The sequence below is a fragment of the Eufriesea mexicana genome, unplaced genomic scaffold (genome assembly GCF_001483705.2).
Source record: "Eufriesea mexicana isolate 0111107269 unplaced genomic scaffold, ASM148370v2 scaffold863, whole genome shotgun sequence".
Lineage (NCBI taxonomy): Eukaryota > Metazoa > Arthropoda > Insecta > Hymenoptera > Apidae > Eufriesea > Eufriesea mexicana.
In genome coordinates, this window is record NW_016909035.1 from 225,045 (window position 1) to 238,025 (window position 12,981).

Here is a 12,981-nt window from a genome sequence, read left to right on the forward strand (position 1 = left end):
GAGTATAATTGGCGAAATCGATTCGTAATTATGCAAAAGAAGACGTGACGAGCCTGTAAAACAGATTTCTGTATTAGCTGCAACCGCCAAGCTCCACCTTTCTGTTTTACCGGTCACATGCTTTCCACACGACGGTAAAAAAGGAACCTGTGACAAGTTTGACTACTGTAACTCGTTAAAACCAATATAAATCGAATTTAATTCGCAATTAACTTTTTCAGATGCCCAAACATCGTACAGGGAAGAACGGTCCCGATTAAAGTAAACATTCCGTCGTAGACGACTAATTATAACTTACTAGCAATTTTTTCACGTGTTATACGACGATCAGGATATTCCAGTTTATACGAAAAAAGGAAAGATCGAAAGATCGAAGATAAAAAGTGGAAAATTATTTAAAGGATCTCGAACGAAAGACTCGATTAATATTCATATCTCTCGTGGTGAACGTTTTATTCAATTACAATAATAATCGCCATCGTCGCAGTGATGATGTTAATAATAATAATGATAATAATAATAATCGTAATTACAGTAATGATACAGTAATAATAAGAATAACTACAACGGTACCAATCGTAATGATGATAATAACAATAATAACCGAAATGATAATAGTAATAATAACAATGACGATGAGAGTAATAATAACGTATAATAATATTCACGGTCGTAGACGTAACGCAATGACTATGGTAACGGTAACGATAATAATAACGGCGATAACAATGATAATAATATCACGGAAAAAGGACAATCGACAGGCTGCTGTGACCATACAATCATGATCGCGACATCCAACGACGATGATAATGGACGACGGTAACAATAATGAACAACAACAATCGAACGAACAATTAAAGCGTCTGCGATTTAACAATAATCAAACAATATGATCGCGCGCGTTGCACTCGGAGAAACGATGAATCTTCTTTGTCCCTTTACATTTCATCTACGCGTGTCCGTGAGTGTTCGTGTGTATGTCCTTTGTGTGTGTATGTTCGCGTGTACTTACATACAGGGTGTGAGAGAACCAACCGGCCACCCTCCTATCCAACGGGAACGTAAGGGTTCGTTCGATCGAAACGGAAAAATTTCACCAAAAACACCCTAATTATCTCCCTCCCGATCTAACCGATTCGTGGTTTTCCAGGTACCGGGACTCATCGTCGATTCCCTCGCTAAAACGGAGAAAAGAAAGCGGACTTAGAAATCTAATTTCATACAACACGGTTGCGCAAAACGGGGAACCCGATAAGATCGTGGCGATATTTCTTTTACACCCTGTATACGTCCAACGTATCGGTGTACACGTATGTTACCGGTGTAACGATTTCATCTCTTCCATCTCCGTTCCACGACGATGAGCGTATTAATCGACGGGGTCGTTAATTAACGCGACGAGCCTCGTCGTTTACATCCTCCGTGTGTTTCCACGTGTAACTCCCCCTGTGAGTGTGTGTCGCTAGGGTGTACGAAATCGGCTGCAAAAAGGATGATCTATGAAATGCGGTATGAACGAGCGTTTTGCTTATGTACAGAGTGTGTTCCTTGAAACGTTACGAGTACAGTTACATCTGCTTTACAATTCGATTAGCGCTTTTGTCCGCCGACGACCACGGCCGATTCGCTATTGCCCGGATCATTCTCGTCCCTTGGCTCCTCCACCGCTTCCAAGTTCCCGCTCGTTTAAACACGGTCGGTTCAGAGGGTGTGTACGAAGCTTAAGCTAAGGATTCACGCGAGTTGCCTCGATCGACCTGTAAAACCCAGTCGGTGTAACGAGCAAAGGCTTTTTCGTTGGAAAAATCGCGATGATTTAGGCGAAACAGGGTTTCGTACACGGTTAAGGGTGGTTCTCCGAAGCTTTTGTTTCATCCCCTAGATAGCTTCGAAAGGATTCCAGGTGTCGAAGATCACTAACAATTAGGAATTTTAAGTTTTGACAATTTTTTGACTCGAGGTTTGACTGTCATTTTTCTCCTGCTTTATACGAAGGGAAATTGGATCTTAAGAATCTTCAAATGGGGATGAATTAATTTCTACCTAGATCTCTAGTCTATAGCGTTTAAATTAGCGTTCCATTAAACGTGGAATCCTATTTTCGAATTTTATTAAATTTAATTAATAATCAAAGTCTCCTTCATACCGTGCAAATCCAAAGCGTTAAGAAGTTTCGAATTTTAAAGGAAAGGATTCTTAATATTTATATTTTCAATTCTCTGTCCTGATAAATTAACTAGAAAACTCGGAACTCAGGTCACTGACAACTTAGATCTCTCAGTTTCGAGTTCTCCAATCCCAAATTTTTCGATTCGAACGAAAGAACTCCTGCTCCCTTCCAATAGATCATCCCGAGGGAAAAGGCAGTTTCCTAGTGCTTGCGACGAAATCCCTGACTCGTTTTTCATCGACGATCGATCTCTCGATCGATTCCAGTGCTCGTCAGCACCCACGGGTCCACGGTCGATCGAGAAAAAGCACGTTTGCGGATGGTGAAGGTGCGAAAGCTGAACAGGTTTAACGTGGGTACGAGTCCGTGTGTCTCTCGGTTTGCTTCTCTCTTCGCTAAGGCTTCCCTCCAAACACCTGTCATCTATTGCGACTGGTTGCTCCATTGCTTCTGTAGCTTCCCCTTCGATATGCAACCCGCCCAGTTCGTTCGCTAATCGTTTCGAATCCTGTTCACCGATTGGGGACATTGAGCAAGTTTTTAGAATCAATTTCACTCTGCATTAGGTCATTTTCGAGTGACGCGTGTTCTCCAATTTTTATTTCTTCTTTGCAATTAAATGGAGCCAAGAAATAGAAGATTTTAGAAATGCAAAATAGAAGAGGGAATAAAGAAAATTATTTTTAAATTAGGCAGTAGGAAAGAGAGTGTGTTTCGCGAGAAATCTCAAGAAAGCAGAATTTGGGTGACGAGAAATGACCTGTTTCGTTGCACGAGTTCGATAAAATCGATTCCAAATGCCCCAGCAATGTTGCCCGGTTAACGATGTTAGCATTGACAGAAGCTATAAATCAGGTGAAATTCCTGGCACAGAAAGAAATCATGAAAGTGTCGAGAAAAGCATAGATCGCGCGGAGATTTCAACGCCGGCTAAGCGCGAACGCCGGAGTTCGCGGTACAGAAAATCGGCGCTCGATTTTCCTCCAGCGAGATATTTCCATGCGAGAGAAAGGTGGTCGGTGGAATCTCGTTAGCTCGCATTTCGAAATTTTCTGCTCGCGTGTGTCGAAGGAACTCCGAGTTGGAACGAAAAATCTGTTCTCAATGGAAGCTGCGCGCGTTGATTATTATCCGTGGATCGAAGGGGAATCGCGATGGCTCTTCTTCGAAACTCCGAGTTGGAACGAAAAATCGGTTCTCGATGGAAGCTGCGCGCGTTGATTATTATCCGTGGATCGAAGGGGAATCGCGATGGCTCTTCTTCGCTACGCTGGATCGCCTTTCTCTCTCGCTACGCGTCGCTGGTTTTTCGAGAATTGGAAAGCGATCGACCGAGAGCGACAGTTTTCGCGTGGAAATGCTCGAAACTTCCGTCTGCTGGCGAGAAAAGGGGACATTTGCGTGGAAAAATAGCGACGAATATTTTCTCTTCTTATTCTCGATAGGATCAGGGGATCAGCGACCGTGAAGCATACATCGTGCAGGGTAATGAAGCCGTTTAATGTCCGTGGTAATTGCAACAGTTTGGCAGTCTTTAGACGGTAACGTGTATCATTTCTCTCGTGGTTCTGGTGTATCTCGTTGCAATTGTACGATGGGCAAACTTACTGATAAGGTTTTCAGTTGAACGTGTTCCTGCAAATTTCCTTACGATAGATCGGTAAATTCGGAGCTGGTATTTTAAACGATTAATAGGAAACCTAGGATGACTCTTTTCGGATCTGTCGATCGAACATCGTTCTATCGTCGCACATTTGACGATGTGGCGAATTAAGCAAGTAGTCGGATGCGAAGAAAATTGCCAGGTTCTTCTTCGCGAGATTAGAAAATAGGAATACCGATTCCAGAGAGTGCATTAGACAATGCTCTCAATTTCGAACCGAGCCCACGATAGAACCAGTTTTTCCCACTTTCCCGCTTTACATAACTCTTCAACCAGAAAGATTATCAGCTTCGGCCCGCAGCGTGTGTACGATCGTTAAGCAAAATCGAGAGATCGGAAAGGAAATTCCGCGCCGTTTCTCGCACCCGTGTCGTCTGAAACCGGCGCTGATCAATGGGAAGTTCCAACGAACGTATTTTTCCTCCATCGTGATCGGTTCGCGTCGCTTTCACGATGCATTTCGTCTCTTCTCGTTTCTTCAAAGCGGTAAGGCATTGTCGGATATGTCAGCTGAGATCTTCGAATCGCTCCTGTGATCGCGTTACATCGAAGGCTTTTACAAAAATATCATCTCCCATTTTCTTTTCGCGTCCCGTGTTTCAGCAAACGATCTTCCCCCTCCTTCGTATTTTTATTTCACTATTTTTATTCGTTTTTAAGCATTTTCGAGTTCCATGTTCTTCTTATCCGGGACGTCGAACGTACTTGGATGCTTCGTTTAGAAAAATTCGCGCTCGAAAACAGGAAGAAACACTAACGCACGAGGTATTTTTTAGTTTTGTCTGTTCGCTTAGCCGAAAAAGCAGCTAGCCGCGTTTCACCACCTATCTTTCTCCCGATTTCCTCCGCTCGATCTTCTTCGTCCTCGCTTCTTCGCCCGCCATTTTTAAGTTCCTTAATCCCGCTCGCGACAGCGGTCCAACTGCATCGCCTGCTACGAAACAACGACGAAGACAACAACTCGAGTGCACACCAGCAACGAAACGCGTTCCGTTTCTTCTTCTCTTCCCTTTTTCTCTCCTCCCGCGATGGCCTCCCTCTGATTGTGAGTTCGTATGCGCAACTTTCCCGCCTTTCGCGCTCCAATCGCAGGCCTCTCTTTCTCCACTTTTTCCTCGCCTTCTTCTCTACGTTACCTTTGGTTTTTCTCTTTGGCACATTTACCGGAATACGTTGTACACGCGTCCAGGTACGTCACCGTTTCGAAACGTGCTCTCCTGGTTGGCACACCGACGATCGAAAAATTCGCCGCGTTTTTTTCCTCCTTGTACTCGAGATGGAGCGTTTAGAAATTGGAACGTTGCTTAAACACCTTATCGGGAACGCTTCTTGTCGAGAATCAAAGTGCTAGGTTGAGCGCCGCAGCGAATCGGATCGCTGAGAGTGTATCACAAATTAGCTAGATCCTCTTTAACTTATCGACGCGCTGTCGACGTCGAGCGTGAACTTGCGCCTTGTCGCTCTTAAATTATAGACTTTCCACTAATCCGACGCGGTGTACGTACGTTTTAATTATTAAATAACACGGTGCTCGTCGATAAAGGAAAAGGAAAGCTTCGTTGGAATTTAATACGAATGTTCGAATCGTCGGTGCCTCTCGTCCAGTCGTTTCTCGTTTCCTCTCATCGGCTCGCCTTCCGATTCGGCTGCTTCGTTACACATACGCGATAACTACTACTTAAGCTTGCACGGTATTTTTCGCGTGTTTTTTTTCGGCTTTTTGTATTTTTTAGCATTTTTAAAAGCGAGCTAGATCGCGGACGATCGTGGACAATTCGATAGAACGACTCGTGGACTCGTCGACATTCAACGTATACACTACTATCGTAAAATTACATTTAACTGGTAACAGGTAGAGAGACAGAGAGAAAGAGAGAGATTAAACAAGACGTATCGATAACCATTTACTTTTACAACAACGTCGCTACGTTATACTCGCGAATGATAATTAGTAACTACTACTCGTTTAAATGTAATTATTGCGGTAACAATTACGTTATAAGTAGTTGGCGAAACGGTTCGTCGACTCTAACGAAGCAGTTCCTTGAAACGATGTTATGTTCACTTCAACCCTCGAAGATAAACGAACTTTCTACGCAATTTGAAATTTAATTCCACGCGTTTCTTCACGGATCGACCTAGACGAACGCAAACACGCGCGAATTCTACTTTCCTCTTACTCAACGAAATTAAAGCAACTCCGGATAGTCTACGGAAATCACCTCGTTACTCACAGAATTCAGATTAAAGATAATCGTCATGGAAATTAATAGGAACCGCTGTTCTAGCTCGCGTGTTAAATTTCTTCTCTCTTTTCCCGAATTACACAGCGACGAACACGGCAATTCAAACGCGCGTCACGCAGGGAAAATTTCAGGCCGCACAGAGTACGATTAGGATACAAATGTACCATTTAGAAAATCTGCCCGATAATCGTGTCGATGATTCATCGTAAAAAATGCCTAAACGACGTGATCCACGCGTGCACGTGGCGTGAGGTGAAAAAGCATGAGATCTCTGCACGAAAGACACAGGCCGTGAATTTTTCGAGCGTGGCGCGCGTTCGAACAGAGTGAATCGTCGCTCTCCTGGCACGCGAACGTGTCTTCGAATAATTTCCACGTGACCCGCTATGCAAACAAACGATTAGGCTCGCGTGATCGCGAGCTCCGCTTCGCACTTTCTCGACGTCCACGTGGAACTCTTCCCTTTCCCGCCTTCTCCACGACTTTGCAGATCTTCCGAATTCGTTTACCCCGCTTTCTCGCGCGCGAGATCGTCCGCGATCCCTCGAAAATTCGAACGATCAGGCCCATTGCTAAGTACGCGGTCTCTATGCTTATTTAACTTGTTGAAAATATCCGCATATTCTTATAGAATCGTCTCCGCTTTTTCTTCCTCTCCTGCGCGCTTCTCGCGGCGCTCCAGCGCGCACCGGAAGTCCGAGCGCGCCCGAGGTGCGATCGGGTAGGTACAAGTTTGCAATTCCACTACGATAGTCGATAATATTATCATATAATATATATGTATATATAATATATTTTGTTAAGCCTCAACAATTCCCATAATAAGTCTATGTTAGTCTCGGGCTCGCGTCGGCCAGGACTTCCGTCGATTTCGTTCCTCGTTCCTCTCGTATGCCTGCTCCTATCCTCTTCGCTTTTCGACGCTTACACGATACGTAGATTACATGCAAAAATAGAGTTTTGTGGATCCGCAGTTCGAAGGTTTTTCAACAGGCTGTGGTGCAATGGATGCAGAATGCGTAACGACCTTTTTACAATTCGGAAAGTGAGACGTTTGAAATTCCAGACTCCAGGTTACAGACCGATCTAACGCGCGAACCTAATTCGAAACGACCACGCGAAATACAAAAAGGCTCGAGCGGAAATTATAACTCGCCGAATGTCTAAACGAAAGTTGAACGGCAATTTCGTCGACGTGGATTGTCGCCGCGGTACCGCTATTGTATCAAGCGAGGAACTCGATCGACAGAAATCCCGATCGATGACGCTAAGCCAGGATCTTCGATAACGCATTTTAGTCAACAGTGAATCACCGTGCCTCGCGTAGCCTCGTCGTGCCCCGTGGTTATGGCACGTACGATTCGTGCACGCGAGGACCTCCTTTCACGATTGTGTCCAAGTTTCGCTTCGAGCATGCGTGCATCCGTGAGACGACCGTTCACGCAACACCGTGTCATGAGGCGTTAGCACAAGTTTGTCACTCGGGATCCCACAGTGGTACCCATACTCGTGGATCTCTACTCTCGTCTAGGTAGAGTCTCTGATCGAATCTCGTAACGATTAAGAGTATCATAATTAGTATACACGAAACAATCCCTAATAGTTTGGCACAGTCGACCTTCCTTCTCCCATACAACGTCATATTCGCACTCAGAGCGTCTTTCGTTTGTAATCCCTTCAACTGCATCTTCTTTGTACTCCTATATATTTGTCTCCGATCGTCTCTACCTTCGCTCCTCGTCGCAGTTTCAACCTGACGAGTTTCATCCGGCTAAACCGCTACTCGCGTTGTCACAGCTCGAAAGGCAAAAGGCTAGATGCTGGTACCGTTAGCCAGAAGTCTCGTCGGCAACGAGGACAACCACGACGACGTCGACGATCGCGCAATTATCATCCCATTGACTCGCTAATCGAGATCTTCGCTCGCCGCTCGGGCATCTCTTCCTCTGTCCACAGAGCGGCGCTTCCTCTCCTCTCTGTTTCTTTGTTTCTCGTGTCTCTTCCACGAGAGAATTCCCACCACCAGGGCCAGGTTCAATTAGCACCTGACTGAGAGCTCGGCCGTCGAATCGAGAGCGTTCGATGAAGATGAAGAGCAAGCTCGTCCCTCTTCTCCTCTTCGTCGATTTGTCTTCATTGTATCTATCAACCGACGAGCTTGATGATCGATTTCCTCGTTCCATCGCTCTCTTCAGCCTCTTTGACGGTTCAGCGTCGACGACGCTCCAAGTGTGTCGCGGGCCGAGCTCTGGACATGTCAGGCTACGGTGGTTCCGGCTCGGAGGTGGGAGATTCCTGCTACGCTTCCAGGAATATCAGAGCCGTCGGCTTCGGCTCCAGGTTGCTCTTCTTTGCCTCGACTACCAGGAACTCGATCTCGTTGCGGTCGCGCCTCGCGAACGACTCGGCGATCAGTCTTGCTACCTCCTGATGATGGAGACCTGTCGAACGAATTGCATGGTAGATCGAGCCTCGTAATTTTCGTAATCGTACTTTCACGACTCGGACCAACGAGTGCTATAACGAGACATTACCTTCCACCTTGTAACCGTCCACTTCTAGGATCAGCTGACCGACCTCGAGACCACCGGCCTCATACGCTGCTCCATTATCCTACGAGTGAATCGTTCGATTAGTTTCCTGTCGATAACACCCGCGATTCTGAGGATTCTCCACGTTAAAATCCTACATCCCGGACAGGCACGCTTCATCGTGCCCATTTAATTAATTAATTTGCTCAGAATCTGTGAAATCGACTCTAAATAAAGAGATTCTTACGTGTATGTTGATGATCCTGGGCAGTGGATGCTTGGTATTGGCCCCGCCCTCGATGGCAATGCCCAAAATCGACTTGGTCTTCTTCACGGTGATCCTGAGGTTACCCTGGTGATCGGGCACCACCAGAGCGCCGTCTTCCTCCCTTCTTTCCGATATCTCGCTTCTGGCCAGCCTTTGAGCACTGTGATGCCTTCGCTGGGTACCACCCGCGCCCCCAGCCCCGGCGGAAGCGGCCACGGAACCACCCTCCTCGATCAGCTGAGCCTCTTGCATGTCGAAGCTCCGTGAGAGCTTGTGCGCGAGTTCCTGAAACGGGCACAGCTACGTTTCATCGGCGGAAGTCGAGCAACCGCCTGGCTTCCGGTCGACCTTGCAGCGCTGTGACAGCCACCGTTTTGTCGTTTCGATCCGAGAATGCTTCACGATATTTTTTCCCTCCTCTATTCTTCTCTCACGTCTTTCACGTTCTCTCGAAATGCTACGGATTCTTTCGGAATTTCGAATTGCTCTAGTTTGTAATCTTATTCAGCTTCGTTTCGTTTTTGTAACGTTTGCAGCTAAGTATCGTGTCATTTAGCCCCGTCCGATGTCATTTCGATCGGGCAGCTTTGCAAAGGTTCGGCAAACGAGGGGAGGGAATTATTTTGTCACGTCGAGAAGCCGAGATTCCGTGGCAAGCAAGTTTCCCTGACACGGTCACTGTCACGCAGCCCGTCAAAGCCACCTCGAACACGCACGATGACAGCACACAAGAGCTAAGGAGGCTGATACTGACAAGTTCGTGTGCACGCTGTAGTCGAAGGGAGTCCTGGTAGTCTGTAAAGTTGGTTACGCGAGAAAGTTCGTCAGAGCCTATCTCGACGACAGGCGGGACACGATATGTAAATACCAAGCACGTTGCCATTAGAGGTTTCTCAACGTTCGTCGTTAACGCTTCGAAACATTCCGTGAAAATTCGTACAGCCATGACTCGTGCAAAGTGTCAAGACAACCCCTAGACAACCAGAAATAAAGTCATATTATATGGAGCGTGTCCATTCTCGCGGAGTTTAGGTATATATATATATATCGTCATGATAGTCTCGGAGAAATTATTCGTTCGAAAGTAAGCAAAATCGCCCATTCGTCGATATCACCAAGTTCTCTGTTTTCAATCCGCAGCCAACTTGCATTGCCTACCGGGCTTCGCTTCTCCACAACGGTGCACATCTCTCCCGGTTACCTATATGCAATCGTACACAACATGGCGTAGGAAAAACGTGAGTAAGAATAAAAATGTCTATATACACGTATACATGTATAATAACGAATACGAATATATCGCGCGATATATTCGCATCGGGTGCTTATACATGTACAGATATATATATATAAAAATCGATATAGGTATCACAAGAGTATATTAAAAAAATTAAGTTTCATGCTTGCTGATAGGCTGGTAGCAGTTGGGTGTTGGTGGTGCTCGGACAGAGTGGTGGTGGTGGTAGTGGTGGTGTTTGTCGTGCAGTTACTTTACGATCGAGTCGTATCGTTCTTTCGTCATCGATCCTCATCGAAATTACGATTGCACGATCATCATTCTGAATGCATGACAACGACGAGATTCCTCACACCTAACCCGTCACGTGCGAGTATAGAGATCATTAACCTGTTAACCGGGCGACTTATCGGTCAGCCGTAAACCTACAGTCGCGTTCAAAAATTTCCAATCGTGACGAAAAATCGATCTCCTCCGGGGTCGATTTTAATTCAGGACGATAACGCGATCGCAACGAGGTGGAAAATGAATTGTTACACGAAGAATTCGCGATTTCCAGTTAACAGGTTAGATCGTGACACCTGAACTCTAGATTCGAACCATCCGTGTCTGACACTCTCCGTCTATCACGTCCAACTGGTCGAGTTTCGCGAATCTCGAAACTCTCGTGGAACTTTCTTGGTCCTTGCTCAATTTCCAAAGCAAACTTCGCCTTTTTTTCCAGGTCGCTCGAAGAATACCTAACTAATTCCAGCCTCCGAGTTGCTAAGTCAACTCGCCAGTTCTCCAGGCGAACGCTAACTCGTTCGTCAAACGTCTCGATCGAACGAAACGCTTCGAGAGCGTTGTCGAGAGCTGTTCGAGAGCGTTTCGAGATTCGCCTAATCCCCTCGACCTCTTCCACGACTCTAGCTCGCGTCCAATCTCCACCGGCGCCATTTCCACGCACGTAGATTCCGTAGGTCAGGGTTGACGGGCGTGGAAATCGAGCGAATTCGCGAGCGGAGTCCCGAGGCCGATCTCCGACTCGCGCGCGGAGAAACGCGGATCGCGAGCGGGTGAAAGTGTCTCTCACGAACGGACGCGCCTGCGCGACGGAGACCGCGAACTCACTAGCGACCCCACGACCCGTAATTTCTCTTCCTACACGGACCAGTCTTAATCTGGATCCCGTTTGTCGCCACGTAGCCGCGGAATAATCAACGGGGAAGTAACGAAAGTGGAAACTGGTCTTTGACAACTGTCTCGCGATAAAATTAGAGAAAAGAATGAGATTTCTGCAGGAATTTCTTGGGATTTTGGGAGGAATCGACCCCCTCGTGACGCGAATTTTGGTCGCTCTCTATCGTTCCGATTTAACCCTCTATTCGACTCGTTTCTTTCCAATTTTTGCACCATCGTAGTACCAATTAGAGTGTAAGAAGTGTGTCGACGCGTCTACCTCATCGATTACGAAATCACGAAAATGGAAAAACGCAGAGCGCGTGCAGCTTTAGAAAGTGGCTTATCGAGCATAACCAGTTGGTCCGTGAAATGTTGACCGCGGCTGGCATCACGGAGGGTTAAACCGTGAAAAATTTCAATAGCACAGTTGCACACGGGCAACACGGAGCGGTGCAAGTGACACGGAGCTATAACCAGTTAAAATGGACGCGATACGAGGACAAATGGCGGATCGTCGTTCGATTAAATCTCGTCGAGTTTCTTCGCGGATTTTCCGGTTCCACCTTGGAATGAGTTTCCTTGTTCGGTGAAAACCTCTGTTCGCGCTTTCTCTGCTGATTTATCGTCATCGATGGCTTCCCATCACCGATCGAGACTTTCTTCCTACGTGTTCCTATATCGCGGACTGTGCACGGTCGTCTACGGTCACGGGATCCGATTGCACGTTTCTAATCTCTAATGACGGTCTCTATAGTAATCGAACGGGATGAAACGAACGTCTACACCGCTATCTAAGCTTCGCTCTACTCTCCGTTTACCGATTCTACGGTGTGCCGCGGACGATGGGTACACAGAACCGCGGTTTATCGCTACGCGACTGTATTTCGATGTGAGTAAAGTGATCGTGCATGCCAAGACATCTAGGTAAAATATACACTTTGACATATGTTCACACGGTGTATATATAATTATATAGATATGCGACTCGGGGGATGCTGTTATAATTATATATACATTGCGTAGATATAACAGTAGTCGTGCGTTGAATATATATATATGTATATATATTAAGGACAAATCGAAAGAGTAGCATGTGCAAGACATCTAAGAAAAAACACGTACACACCTAACGCTATTTCGACTAAATTCGCTAAACTCTAAGAGCAGAAAAGAGGAAATTGATCTTGGTAAAACAGGGGAAGAGAAAGAAGTAAGAAAAAGAGAGAGAGAGACAGACAGATAGAGTGAAATATATATGTAATGTAATATATATATATGTAGAGACAGAAAGAGAGAGAGAGAGAACAAAAGAAAGACAGAGATCTAATTAGGGAACTTCATGCCAAAGGGGATGATCGTTTCCGATGGCTCGAAATTAGACGATGAAATTAAGATAACTTTTAATCAACAATCAGATCGAACGTGATATCGTTTATCGTTATCAATCACGTGCTCTGGTATCGAGTAAAAATTTTCTCCTTTCGCGCGCGATCACGGCAATTGAAATTATAAAAATCCCCAGAGGAAGCTAGGGATTTTCCTTCTTTTCGCTCGATCAGCCTTTAACGTTCGTACGTACAGTTGCGTTTGCGTTTAAATTTCCCGTCTTTTCTCTAGTTTACTACACAAGCTTCGTATACGCGGCTTAAAACGTTGGAAAAGTTTCGTTTTACCAGGGTGCGCTCAAGAAGGTGTACAA

At 45.9% G+C, this 12,981-nt stretch overlaps 1 long non-coding RNA gene across 1 annotated transcript; it reads right to left on the reverse strand.

The window, feature by feature from the left end:
• Positions 1–8,274: 8,274 nt before the first annotated feature.
• LOC108547065 (uncharacterized) lies at positions 8,275–8,935 on the reverse strand. The gene is made up of 3 exons (XR_001890172.1): positions 8,861–8,935; positions 8,617–8,695; positions 8,275–8,523 (listed from the first exon to the last, which is right to left on the reverse strand). It is a non-coding gene; the product is annotated as an uncharacterized LOC108547065 (long non-coding RNA).
• Positions 8,936–12,981: the final 4,046 nt, after the last annotated feature.